The sequence below is a fragment of the Rutidosis leptorrhynchoides genome, chromosome 4, assembly GCF_046630445.1.
Source record: "Rutidosis leptorrhynchoides isolate AG116_Rl617_1_P2 chromosome 4, CSIRO_AGI_Rlap_v1, whole genome shotgun sequence".
NCBI lineage: Eukaryota > Viridiplantae > Streptophyta > Magnoliopsida > Asterales > Asteraceae > Rutidosis > Rutidosis leptorrhynchoides.
The window spans coordinates 272,735,876-272,751,580 of NC_092336.1; the positions used below are offsets into that span (position 1 = coordinate 272,735,876).

Genomic DNA, 15,705 nt, shown 5'->3' on the forward strand with positions numbered 1-15,705 from the left:
GAAGGTATTAAGGTGGATCCGGCAAAGATAGAAACTGTTGAAAAGTGGGAAACCCCGAAAACTCCGAAACACATACGCTAGTTTTTAGGACTAGCTGGTTACTACAGAAGGTTCATCCAAGACTTTTTCAGAATAGCAAAACCCTTGACTGCATTAACGCATAAAGGGAAGAAATTTGAATGGAATGATGAACAAGAGAAAGCATTTCAGTTATTGAAGAAAAAGCTAACTACGGCACCTATATTGTCATTGCCTGAAGGGAATGATGATTTTGTGATTTATTGTGACGCATCAAAGCAAGGTCCCGGTTGTGTATTAATGCAACGAACGAAGGTGATTGCTTATGCGTCTAGACAATTGAAGATTCACGAACAAAATTATACGACGCATGATTTGGAATTAGGCGCGGTTGTTTTTGCATTAAAGACTTGGAGGCACTACTTATATGGGGTCAAAAGTATTATATATACCGACCACAAAAGTCTTCAACACATATTTAATCAGAAACAACTGAATATGAGGCAGCGTAGGTGGATTGAATTATTGAATGATTACGACTTTGAGATTCGTTACCACCCGGGGAAGGCAAATGTGGTAGCCGATGCCTTGAGCAGGAAGGACAGAGAACCCATTCGAGTAAAATCTATGAATATAATGATTCATAATAACCTTACTACTCAAATAAAGGAGGCGCAACAAGGAGTATTAAAAGAGGGAAATTTAAAGGATGAAATACCCAAAGGATCGGAGAAGCATCTTAATATTCGGGAAGACGGAACCCGGTATAGGGCTGAAAGGATTTGGGTACCAAAATTTGGAGATATGAGAGAAATGGTACTTAGAGAAGCTCATAAAACCAGATACTCAATACATCCTGGAACGGAGAAGATGTACAAGGATCTCAAGAAACATTTTTGGTGGCCGGGTATGAAAGCCGATGTTGCTAAATACGTAGGAGAATGTTTGACGTGTTCTAAGGTCAAAGCTGAGCATCAGAAACCATCAGGTCTACTTCAACAACCCGAAATCCCGGAATGGAAATGGGAAAACATTACCATGGATTTCATCACTAAATTGCCAAGGACTGCAAGTGGTTTTGATACTATTTGGGTAATAGTTGATCGTCTCACCAAATCAGCACACTTCCTGCCAATAAGAGAAGATGACAAGATGGAGAAGTTAGCACGACTGTATTTGAAGGAAGTCGTCTCCAGACATGGAATACCAATCTCTATTATCTCTGATAGGGATGGCAGATTTATTTCAAGATTCTGGCAGACATTACAGCAAGCATTAAGAACTCGTCTAGACATGAGTACTGCCTATCATCCACAAACTGATGGGCAGAGCGAAAGGACGATACAAACACTTGAAGACATGCTACGAGCATGTGTTATTGATTTCAGAAACAGTTGGGATCGACATCTACCGTTAGCAGAATTTTCCTACAACAACAGCTACCATTCAAGCATTGAGATGGCGCCGTTTGAAGCACTTTATGGTAGAAAGTGCAGGTCTCCGATTTGTTGGAGTGAAGTGGGGGATAGACAGATTACGGGTCCGGAGATTATACAAGAAACTACCGAGAAGATCATCCAAATTCAACAACGGTTGAAAACCGCCCAAAGTCGACAAAAGAGCTACGCTGATATTAAAAGAAAAGATATAGAATTTGAAATTGGAGAGATGGTCATGCTTAAATTTGCACCTTGGAAAGGCGTTGTCCGATTTGGTAAACGAGGAAAATTAAATCCAAGGTATATTGGACCATTCAAGATTATTGATCGTGTCGGACCAGTAGCTTACCGACTTGAGTTACCTCAACAACTCGCGGCTGTACATAACACTTTCCACGTCTCGAATTTGAAGAAATGTTTTGCTAAAGAAGATCTCACTATTCCGTTAGATGAAATCCAAATCAACGAAAAACTTAAATTCATCGAAGAACCCGTCGAAATAATGGATCGTGAGGTTAAAAGACTTAAGCAAAACAAGATACCAATTGTTAAGGTTCGATGGAATGCTCGTAGAGGACCTGAGTTCACCTGGGAGCGTGAAGATCAGATGAAGAAGAAATACCCGCATCTATTTCCAGAAGATTCGTCAACACCTTCAACAGCTTAAAATTTCGGGACGAAATTTATTTAACGGGTAGGTACTGTAGTGACCCGAACTTTTCCATGTTTATATATATTAATTGAGATTGATATTTACATGATTAAATGTTTCTAACATGTTAAGCAATCAAACTTGTTAAGACTTGATTAATTGAAATATGTTTCATATAGACAATTGACCACCCAAGTTGACCGGTGATTCACGAACGTTAAAACTTGTAAAAACTATATGATGACATATATATGGATATATATATAGTTAACATGATACTATGATAAGTAAACATATCATTAAGTATATTAACAATGAACTACATATGTAAAAACAAGACTACTAACTTAATGATTTTTAAACGAGACATATATGTAACGATTATCGTTGTAAAGACATTTAATGTATATATATCATATTAAGAGATATTCATACATGATAATATCATGATAATATAATAATTTAAAATCTCATTTGATATTATAAACATTGGGTTAACAACATTTAACAAGATCGTTAACCTAAAGGTTTCAAAACAACACTTACATGTAACGACTAACGATGACTTAACGACTCAGTTAAAATGTATATACATGTAGTGTTTTAATATGTATTTATACACTTTTGAAAGACTTCAATACACTTATCAAAATACTTCTACTTAACAAAAATGCTTACAATTACATCCTCGTTCAGTTTCATCAGCAATTCTACTCGTATGCACCCGTATTCGTACTCATACAATACACAGCTTTTAGATGTATGTACTATTGGTATATATACTCCAATGATCAGCTCTTAGCAGCCCATGTGAGTCACCTAACACATGTGGGAACCATCATTTGGCAACTAGCATGAAATATCTCATAAAATTACAAAAATATGAGTAATCATTCATGACTTATTTACATGAAAACAAAATTACATATCCTTTATATCTAATCCATACACCAATGACCAAAAACACCTAAAAACACTTTCATTCTTCAATTTTCTTCATCTAATTGATATCTCTCAAGTTCTATCTTCAAGTTCTAAGTGTTCTTCATAAATTCCAAAAGTTCTAGTTTCATAAAATCAAGAATACTTTCAAGTTTGCTAGCTCACTTCCAATCTTGTAAGGTGATCATCCAACCTCAAGAAATCTTTGTTTCTTACAGTAGGTTATCATTCTAATACAAGGTAATAATCATATTCAAACTTTGGTTCAATTTCTATAACTATAACAATCTTATTTCAAATGATGATCTTACTTGAACTTGTTTTCGTGTCATGATTCTGCTTCAAGAACTTCGAGCCATCCAAGAATCCGTTGAAGCTAGATCCATTTTTCTCTTTTCCAGTAGGTTTATCCAAGGAACTTAAGGTAGTAATGATGTTCATAACATCATTCGATTCATACATATAAAGCTATCTTATTCGAAGGTTTAAACTTGTAATCACTAGAACATAGTTTAGTTAATTCTAAACTTGTTCGCAAGCAAAAGTTAATCCTTCTAACTTGACTTTTAAAATCAACTAAACACATGTTCTATATCTATATGATATGCTAACTTAATGATTTAAAACCTGGAAACACGAAAAACACCGTAAAACCGGATTTACGCCGTCGTAGTAACACCGCGGGCTGTTTTGGGTTAGTTAATTAAAAACTATGATAAACTTTGATTTAAAAGTTGTTATTCTGAGAAAATGATTTTTATTATGAACATGAAACTATATCCAAAAATTATGGTTAAACTCAAATTGGAAGTATGTTTTCTAAAATGGTCATCTAGACGTCGTTCTTTCGACTGAAATGACTACCTTTACAAAAACGACTTGTAACTTATTTTTCTGACAATAAACCTATACTTTTTCTATTTAGATTCATAAAATAGAGTTCAATATGAAACCATAGCAATTTGATTCACTCAAAACGGATTTAAAATGAAGAAGTTATGGGTAAAACAAGATTGGATAATTTTTCTCATTTTAGCTACGTGAAAATTGGTAACAAATCTATTCCAACCATAACTTAATCAACTTGTATTGTATATTATGTAATCTTGAGATACCATAGACACGTATACAATGTTTCGACCTATCATGTCGACACATCTATATATATTTCGGAACAACCATAGACACTCTATATGTGAATGTTGGAGTTAGCTATACAGGGTTGAGGTTGATTCCAAAATATATATAGTTTGAGTTGTGATCAATACTGAGATACGTATACACTGGGTCGTGGATTGATTCAAGATAATATTTATCGATTTATTTCTGTACATCTAACTGTGGACAACTAGTTGTAGGTTACTAACGAGGACAGCTGACTTAATAAACTTAAAACATCAAAATATATTAAAAGTGTTATAAATATATTTTAAACATACTTTGATATATATGTATATATTGTTATAGGTTCGTGAATCAACCAGTGGCCAAGTCTTACTTCCCGACGAAGTAAAAATCTGTGAAAGTGAGTTATAGTCCCACTTTTAAAATCTAATATTTTTGGGATGAGAATACATGCAGGTTTTATAAACGATTTACAAAATAGACACAAGTACGTGAAACTACATTCTATGGTTGAATTATCGAAATCGAATATGCCCCTTTTTATTAAGTCTGGTAATCTAAGAATTAGGGAACAGACACCCTAATTGACGCGAATCCTAAAGATATATCTATTGGGCCTAACAAACCCCATCCAAAGTACCGGATGCTTTAGTACTTCGAAATTTATATCATATCCGAAGGGTGTCCCGGAATGATGGGGATATTCTTATATATGCATCTTGTTAATGTCGGTTACCAGGTGTTCACCATATGAATGATTTTTATCTCTATGTATGGGATGTGTATTGAAATATGAAATCTTGTGGTCTATTATTATGATTTGATATATATAGGTTAAACCTATAACTCACCAACATTTTTGTTGACGTTTTAAGCATGTTTATTCTCAGGTGATTATTAAGAGCTTCCGCTGTCGCATACTTAAATAAGGACGAGATTTGGAGTCCATGCTTGTATGATATTGTGTAAAAACTGCATTCAAGAAACTTATTTTGTTGTAACATATTTGTATTGTAAACCATTATGTAATGGTCGTGTGTAAACAGAATATTTTAGATTATCATTATTTGATAATCTACGTAAAGCTTTTTAAAACCTTTATCTATGAAATAAAGGTTATGGTTTGTTTTAAAAATGAATGCAGTCTTTGAAAAACGTCTCATATAGAGGTCAAAACCTCGCAACGAAATCAATTAATATGGAACGTTTTTAATCAATAAGAACGGGACATTTCATATTTGGCATCACTGATATACGTAGTTTTTTACATCTCTAATTTATTTGTTTGAATTCATGTATACAGTCGAATGGAAATGATTTGAATTCATGTATACAAACCGAAATTAAATCAGATATATTTATTAATTGATGATTATTATTATTAATTTTCTGTATTCATAATTTTTACATTGTGGTATGAATTGAAATTTAACATGGTATCGACGCCAAATCGCAAATCGTTGAAACCTTACACAGTTGTTCGATGAAGAATCGTAACATTATCAAGATTTTTACATCGGTTTCATAAGAATCCTTGAAGAAAACAGAGAAAAAGAATCTAAGGTAAGTTTTCCAGAGATTGTTTAATTCTGTAGTTTTTTTTTTTTGCTTTTATTCTGTAGTTGTAATTGAAAACTTTCATTGAATTAATTAATTCTTCAACAATTTTGATCTATACATGATTTACTTGGCATCACTGATATACGTAGTTTTTTACATCTCTAATTTATTTGTTTGAATTCATGTATACAGTCGAATGGAAATCATTTGAATTCATGTATACAAACCAAATTAAATCAGATATATTTATTAATTAATGATTATTATTATTAATTTTCTGTATTCATAATTTTTACATTGTGGTATGAATTGAAATTTAACATGGAAACGTATAAATTGCTCAAATTTGTAACATATATCTGTTAATACTGTTATATTCATATATATTATGTGTTGTTTTATAGGCTGTAGTGATTCAAACTTTCTGCCATTTTTTCTCAAATCTGCTGCTTTGAAGATCATTGTGGCTAATTGCTTAATTATGCCTCGACTACGCATATGGTGTCTTTCGTGTATTTTTTAACGTATCTATTATTTTTTAATTTACACTTTGTTATTAAACTGACAAATGTGTTTGTTCATGTTTTGTGTCGTGATGATGTACACAAGGATTTTAGAATTTGTTTAAGGAGTGTGTCGAGCTAAAGAAGGCTGGAGGTTTGTATTTTTGTGGCTGTACGGGAACTGGGAAACAGTGATGGAAAACATCAATGGTTCTATTGCTGTTTGGGCTAAAGAGGTGATTGTTCGCTTTGAACTTTATAATTCTGAAGCCAAATATGAAGTATTAATTGTATAAGCGTTACTTCCATAGTTCCATGAAGGAACGTATCCCGTTGCAATGGCCAAAAGGTTGGTACGTTAAAAGATGTGTCCTACTTTATGGAGATTCTTACATTTCTGATTATGCAAATCGTGAATTTTTATATGGGTTGGGCAGAAATGAGTCAATACTGATACATACGGGATTGGTTGAAACGTTCATGTACAATCTTTCAAAAACAATTAGCATTTCAAATATGAGGACAACATTTTCCTTATTCCCATAACTGGATTAATTTGGTTAGTATAATTATAATTATACTTGAGCGAATTTCGGCATATTACCGTTTAAAGTAATTTTTCTCTTTTACCGGTTAGAATAAATCATTACACGAATTGATCCATATTGTTTATGGGTTGAGATTGCCACCACTGATAGTCTTCAAAGGTGTTACAATTAGTCAAGCTCATCCCATTGACTCTTCTTTTGATTTTGTAGGGTCTTCAAGTACAAGAGTATTCTGAAAACTTCTGTTATCGAGGTGTTGATCTACCTGCGATTGACTTCCTTTCAACAAGTGTAAAATATATTTTTTTAACCTACATTTGTTGTTATCTTTTATTTTATTTTTTTGCTTACAAATAAATCCATTTTTGGTGTGGTTACATGGTGGGTGGGTTAGGTGAATATCAATAATATGAATCGATTGGTTTGTTAGTTACGTATACTGGCACATTATTTGGAGTCGTTACCCTCAATTAAATTTTAAAATTTCAAAACAAAATATGGGTTGTAAAATTCTAGCATTTCCCATATTTATCAATTCTTCACACACTTTATATATATCTTCTTTTCAAAATATTAGTATTTTTTTCCTACATTAATTATTTACTACAGTTAGTTCTAAAAGACTACCGAACTTTAGTTTCCCACAGTTATTTCTCATTGATATTTAGTTCAGTTCCCCTTCAGTATTTATACAGTAAAAGCCTAGAAGGCAAAGAACGTTTGCTCTATGAAAAAAATGCAAAATTAAGCAAGCTCTTGAAGGTTAATTATCTGTTATGCTAAAATATTTGCCATTAATTTGTTTTACTTTTGAAGTTTATGAATTACTTTCGATGATGTGTATTGATATGATGTGCTTATAACAGAGGGAAAACCAATTCCTACTGAGCTTAGAAATGAAGATGCTGCTCTTCGCCAAGAAATCGATCTTGAAGACGAGCGAACTGCAGGTATACACTTTTTGTAAAAAAAATTTCATTTACGATGTTACTAATTGATGTGCTATTGTAGTATTGGTGATAGTGATAGTGATATGAAAGGATAGTTAGTACTTTTTGTTTCTAATGATTTTATTTATTTTTTTATTTTCAATTAAAATTTATGCCAGTTTAGCTACAACAGTTGCATTACAATAATGAGGATTACTCAGACACTGATGGTCATGGTGTTTGCAACATATAAAGTTAGCATGATCACAATGTGAAAAGGAAATAGTAGATACCCTCTGAAATAGATACTTATGAAATTGTTGGTGTTCTACATTTTGGGTGTTGTTGGTATTTTGATTCCAGTGATTGTCCCAGTTCGCAACCAAACTTCAATAGGTCACACTCCACACGTCTCTGACTTCTTTATCGCTCTTCAATATGAAGGTAGTTTGGTGCATAATTCATAATTTAATTGATTGTTAATTGGCACATGATGGTGACCTTTGTTGATCATATGAAAGATCCAAAACCTTTAAGAATGTTTATTTGGTATTGTATTCTTATATGTATATGTGCTTATTTATTTCTAACGGATAAAGTGTCTGTTACTTAGTTTATGGAACATGTGTTTTCAAAATAAGTTTAACTCTTTTTGTAAAGTCTTTTAATTTTTTTGTTTGGTCTGTAGGTCTTTTGATGTTTTTGAGGTTGTTATCTTTAAGGATTACCATTTTTAATTCGATTGATAAGTGTGGGAAGTTTTTAAAACAATATCGGCTATTCGGGTATACTTTTCAACAATATAAAGTTTAGTAGATAATAGAAAGTATTTTGGGTTTGAATAAACTGAGTTTTGAGCTGTGTAATTTTTTAATTCTAATTTCGTGTCTGTAAATCTATATGCACGTATGTATGTTTATGTTAGTGATTTAAGTGTTATTCTTGCTGTTGTAACTAGACAATAATTTTTATTGTATGTATATATGAAGGTGGAAGCGATAAGGAGTCCATAAAAGAGAAATACCATGCTTAAAAATATGTGTTGGAGGATTTTGAATTATGCGAGCCGAAAAAAACAGGTTTATAAATTCGTTCATTGATTTGCATGTTTTTCGCCCAATTTTTTTTTTTTTTTTTTTTTTTGTATGTGTGTATGTATGTATTGTTTTAGTTGGAACTAATAGAGAAAGTAGCTTAATTTTGTATACAAATTTGTTTTTTATTTTTTATTTTTTTATGATAGGGCTTCATTATGAATTTGTGATAAAATATAAATTAACTAATGAAGGTGTGCACCCAAAAGTTGATTCGTGCTAATGATTTTTTTTCCTGAGCATTGCCCGTTTGTATTGACAACTGAAACTGCAAATCTTGCATAAGCCATGTAAACCCAAACGTTGATTCATGTTGATGACTTTTTTATGTAACATATTCCCGTTTTAATTCTTACTTTTCTCCAAATTGCAATTCATTTAATAAACTTCTTGACTTTTTATTAGGTCAAAGGGAAGATTGATATTAAACCAAGTGATAATCAAAAAGTTCGATATTCTATTTATATGTTTCATGTCCTTCCATTCATGGACCGTCTCAACAAGGAGAACATGAAGGAAAACTGATTAGATTCTAACATTTAAGGTACCTTCCATTGGTCATTTTAATTGCTTTTCAAAAAGTTTATTAGCATATAAAACAGATAAGAAGCAAATGTGATGATGATGATGTCATTTATAATCGGTTCTGACACAAACGGGACAAATCCAATAAATTAAAAGAACCAACTGTTGAAATTGTCGTGGTATTTATTGCTTTAGACTGTTTCTGCTCCTACATTCTATTTTTAATAGAAGTTGAGGTAAAAATTGATAAAAATGCTCTCACGTTAAGTCTTACTCCTTAATCATTTCATTGGTCCAATAATGTGCTGAGTTTGATGCAAGAATAATAAATACCGATATTGATGAGTTTTTTTTTTGGTACAGGATATCAAGTATTTCAAGTAAACTTGAAGAAGACAAACCTCAATTTTTTACTTGCATAGGGGCTGCCCCAGTTGTTATTAAAGTGTAAACTTTCATGTATTAAACTGATAGTAGTGTGGTATTAGGTTGCAAGTTATTAAGTTAATAACATTTAACATAATATAGTTGATGTGTATGTATGAATGGTTCACCATGAATCTTGCTGTATAGTTTTTGTTTCAATAAAAAATTTCTTTGGCTTTTAAAAAAAAGTGCTATAGTACAAGGTGATAGTTTGATTCTTAATAGTCAAAGTTAGTCCGAGATTTATGTGTGTGATAATAGTGATAGGGAAGTTAATAAAAGTCCTGAGAAAGTTGATATGCATGAGGATAATGGTGATGAGTATACAGAAATATAATACCGAGTATTTAATATTTAATGTTCTATAAATTAAAAGTCTGACAAGAAAATAGTAATTGTTGGAAGAAGGCGATGTGGGAATGACTGTAGTTCATTTATTCTGATCAAGTTTTTAACGACAAGTTTCTTAGTCGAAATTCGTGATCCCACGGATCATTAAACTAAATGAATTTAACATTTACATTCACTTAATACCTAAAATATATCATTAAACTGTTTCGTTTAAACAAATCCATGATTCCACGGGTCATCTCACTAGTAATAATTAATTTGATTAATTATTAAAAATATAAAATAAATAAATATGTACCTCGTGAATCATTCTAGACCATAAACTTTGTGGATCCCACAACTAAAGTAAAAAAATTAAAAAAATCACTATCTTATCTTCATCTTCCTGACTTTCTTCATCCTTCATTCTTTTAAACAGGATCATCCTTCATCCTCCATTTGTTTTGTGCATAATCCTCCATTTTATTTTATTAATTATTAAATATTGTAAACAATCGTCCGCCCACAAACATTTCAGAAAAGCACACACAAAGGGACGATTAGCCAGGTGGTGGCCTGGGCGGTCCGCTACCAACAGCGCCCAGGTGGGCAGTTGGCTGGGCGGTCCCCAGGACCCAACCGTTGGGACTGCTCTAAGCTCCTCCAATAAATACTTTATCATTTTTTAACCTTGGGACATTCACTAATCAAGAGGAGCCCAAAGGGTTGACGAACATAAATTCCGGTTCTCTTGTATAAACTTTTGAAATTTCAGGCTATGAACGCTAGTTGTTCACAATGATTTATAAAGGCGTCATCTTCTTCCTCAACAACATTATTTTTTATTTTAGCCTTTAGAACAATAGATTTCACTTTTTCTTGTTTTATATTGGCTATTTCATCATCTTTGTCCAAGATGACTTCATACACCTTTAGATTTTCAATGAGCTCATCTAGAGACAATTTCTCCTAAGTCTTATTGATTTATCTATGGTCGTGAACTTAGGTCTTCATCTAGATGGTAGTGCTCTTAGAAACTTTCGAACATATTTTTTGTTTGTGTAGCTTGTACCTACATCTTTCAACTTGAATATTGTTAAATCTAGTATATGTTGTGTCAATATTTTTTATATTGGCTAAAAAGTCACGTTTTTACCTCGGTATTGAGGTCCAAAAAAAATAAAGTTCCAAACTTTATCGCCAAAATACTCGCTTCGTCGATTAAAATTGAAGATCAAGTGATTACGAAGACGGTACAAAAAGAATCAAGAGAATCGGAGAAAAAACGAAGATTCTAGAATGAAAACGGTGAAAAACGAGAAACCAAGCTACGATCAAGGAAATCAAGTTACGATCCAGTGAAAATAAGCTGACCAGGGCAGGCCATACGGCTTGCCATCCAGCTTGCCATCCAGCTTGCCATACGGCCTGCCAGTGTGAAAAACATCTTGCCATACGGCTGGTGTAAACGGGCACAACAAACGGTTTGCCAGCCCAAACGGCTTCCTCAAATGGCCTGGCAGCCTTATGCAGGCAATTTCTAGTCTATTTAAAGGGCTTTTTGTCATCCATTTTTACACACACTTCAATTCACTTCTCTCTCTCTCTCTCTCTCTTTCTACAATATTAGTCATACTTTCAAGGTCTTCTACTCCGTGCGGGAAACCTAGTATCCGGAGAAGAACGCCGAAGATTGTATTAGGAGCGGTCTGGAGTTTGAAGTTGTCACTTTTGTATTCGGAACTCGTTTAATCTACTGGTATTTCTATCCTTTGTATTTATATAATTTATTTTGTTATTATGCTTTATGATATTGTTGCCATGATTAGCGAGTAGTTATCTTTTAGTGTATTCTATGATGTAGTCAGTTATAATGCCGAAATAATATTATAGTTTGTGTATTTTGTCAAGATGCTTTTCCATTATGCTTTAAACTCAATTGCTTTTCCAACTAATAGAACGTAGTTATCGGCTCTGTTATTGGGAAGTCGTGAACCCCGATTCAGAGTACACTATCTGTGTCACCCCTTGGTTAGAGAAGTCTATCGAATACAATGTAAGTTTGACTGAGGCACACCGGTTGTAGTAAGTCCACCGAGCCTTGGATTCCGACTGAGGACTCTTTCGTAGTGAAACATCTAACTAGACCCATAGTACATTGTCGGTCCTAGACCATGCTAGTGTAGTCACCAAGCATATAAACTTCGTACGTGCACGCTGAAGCACAACGGTTATTGTAAGCTGTACCTCTGCTAAGTAAGGCCATGGAACCCGGTCAGTGCTGATTAGTACACTTCACCATAACGCGGTCTCAAGCATTGCACCCCGCTTGAGGTATTCTTAGTAAATTAATGAACTGTTTATTTAAACACATAAAGAATTGGACCGTTAGGATAACCAAACGTGTTCATGGAAGTCAAACCTAACTTGGCTATGGTGTTCTTTATGGTTGAACTCTTTTCAAGGGCCTAACTATCTTTTTAAACCTAATCATTAACGAAAGCATCGAAACACATCACGTCTCTCGGATATGACATACATTGTATTCTATTATGCTTAAGAAAGTTTAGACCTTTGTGGAATGTTAATACGTCACCCAACCTAATTGGATGAGCGGTCTGAACGTGTATGTCTGTAGTCAGACTGCACGTGCATCGGGGGTAAGGGATGTTGCTATCTATTCAGAATCTTCAAGCCTAACGCATTACCCAGTGACATGTCTTATGACAGGGGCGTTTAGGACTAGTGTAACGAATACAAGGTCACTACCTATTCATGAGCCAGCATTCCATAATCTCGATAAAATAACTGACGAAACCATAGTATGCACTTGTTTTAACCTTATCTGAAATACAAATTTTATCGCATTTACTTTACTTTACTTTATAAATTAGAAAACCCAAAATTAGGTAATAAACCACTACTCCTTCACATTAGGATTATCTTAAGCTTTAATTATAGGTTCAATTCTATTGATATCACAAAAAATACGACCCTATGTCATACTTCCCTTACTCACCATAATAAGGAGTAGTACGATTTAGGCCCCGCTAAATATAAATTTTAAAACTATTACATCCTCTCTCGATACCTGATTCAGACGCCTTGCGGCCTAACGACACCGCATAAATAAAACCGTCCGTTTCGGTCATATCAGGAGGGAGTGAGTTTTTGGTGTCACTGTCTGGGAACTGGTATCAGACAATACTGCTTTTATCAAACCTATTTGCAAGCATTTAGTGGTGTATACACGAACTTGGTTGTTGGATTTTCAGAACAGTCTCCAATTATATTGGAACCAAAAGGATCATGCCTCTCCGTAGTCGGCCTGGCCACTTGGTTTGTTGAATAGTTCGTGCGAAGCTCTTTTATTGAAATACCATGGAATCAGTAGCAAGAACCAAAACATATTTAAACTTAAGATAATTACCTTAGATTACCTTAGATTAAGATTGCTTTAGATTACCTTAGATTAAATTAGGAACTTAGCTTATCTACAACAAAAGGGCATACTCAGTGTATGACCCAATCCCGATCTAGACCAGGGCTGTTGATATTCGTACGTGATCCTGACGTAATAATCTCTAAAGCCCGCAAAGAAGAATGAATCAGAAATCGAATGGCCTTACGCGTTACTCTAGCAGAAAACAAAAAACCCTCGATTGAAGGTCAAGTATGACCAATCAGATTTCCAGAGATTCAAGGACACTCGTTCGAGTTAAAACATCATATTATACAGCTCATCCAAAATAGCTGTCAACTAGTACGGTTCTGGCCCGCGCGATGCGGCGGGGGCTCATGGTCCAGTTCGAACGTAGTTAGTTTCGTTTTGTTGATAAAAGTATTTCGAGTCTAACGGTGCTGTCGAAAAAATTAAACTCCCGGCGAGCATGAAGATACGGGATGTCATTGTGTTTAGACTTTTTTAAAAAGTGTCCGTTTCGAACTCACTTTTTTTCGTTTTGTTAATAAAATTTTTTCAAGTATGATGTTAATGTCGAAAAAATTTAACTCGCGGCGAGCGGGAAGAGATGGGCTGTCGTTGTGTTTAGCGTTTTTTAAATATTATCTGTTTTGAATGTACCTAGTTTCGTTTTGTTCGTAGATTTATTTCGAGTTTAACGGTATGGTCAGTGAAAATTAACTCGGGCCGAGGAGGAATATACGGGTTGTCGAAGTGGTTGGGTGGAGTTTTTATTTTAATTTAGACAATTGACGGTTTACCCCCTGAAGGTTGGGGAATTTTTTGTAAGCTATTTATAGATGAGTGGGAATAATGGAAAAGCAAGTGTGAAAAGGTGGTGGCACTATTTCCATTTTTCCCCTGATCAAACGACCAAGATCCTCATCTCTATTAGTATATATATATATATATATATATATATATATATATATATATATATATATATATATATATATATATATATTTTTTTTTTTTTTTTTTTTTTCATAGATTACCGAATGATGATCCTAACTCTCACCTTGATAAAATTCATATCTCTTTCGAACTCCTATAAACAGCCAGGGATGGGACAAGATATAGTCCCTCTATACTTGTTCCCCTATTCTCTCACTCATCATGCACAAACATGGTTTGAAGGATTGGAAAAAGATTCCATCACGTCATGGACGGAGATGGCTACTAAATTCCTAACCAAATATTTCCCTCCTTCTAAACAAACCAAGCTTAAGAATGACATCATTAACTTTAAACAAAGTTATGATGAATCTCTTTACACTGCATGGGAGCGATTCAAACCCTGCTGAAGAAATGCCCTAATCACCAGTTAGAACGTTCAGCCCAAATCTGTACCTTCTACAATGGTCTTACGATAAATCATAGAACGACGATCGATGCAGCAGCTCAAGGGAAATCGATGAACCAAACCGCAGACGAAGTATGAGAGTTGCTCGAGAACATTACAATGCATCATCATGACTGGAACAGTGGTGAAACAACTTCATCATCTGCTCCACTCTCCGCACTTAATAACCAAATGGAGGCCATCAAATCCCTCACGGACAAGATGGAGTCTCTTGCCAAACAACTCAGAGAATTGAAGACGCAACCGCAGTAGGTTAAGCAGGCTCAGGCCGGTGTTAATTGTACCAAACCGCAACCTACTGAAGAATATCAAGTTGAGTACGAGAATCCTGACAGTTCAGTCTGTTACGTTCAATACCCATCTCGTCAATCAAATCCTGGATTCAATCAGCAACCTAGGGTTAACCAATTTCAAAGAAACAACCAGCCTTTTCATTATCGTTACCCACCTTATCCACCCTAACAATCTCAATTGACCTACGATCAACCACTTCCACTCACTGGTTCACCAGCTGAGGAAAATTCCCCAACCACCCAAATTGCAAAAGTAACAAACCCTGCTCTCGGAACTGATGATCAATTGACTCAGTTCATTCAAGGACAATAACGGCTAAATCAGAGAACTGCATGTAGACAAGACCAGACAGAGATACTCATGCGAAACCAATTGGGTCTGCTCAAAAGTCAAGAAACACAGCTCGGACAGTTATCACATTGCTTTGAAACCCGACTCCAAGGAAGATTACCTAGTAATACTATCCAAAATCCCCACATAAAGGAAGCTAAGCA

General features: G+C 34.2%; 1 non-coding gene across 1 annotated transcript; it reads right to left on the minus strand.

The window, feature by feature from the left end:
• Nucleotides 1-14,775: 14,775 nt before the first annotated feature.
• On the minus strand, nt 14,776-14,880 carry LOC139846248 (small nucleolar RNA R71). Its single transcript, XR_011758976.1, has one exon. It is a non-coding gene; the product is annotated as a small nucleolar RNA R71 (small nucleolar RNA).
• Nucleotides 14,881-15,705: the final 825 nt, after the last annotated feature.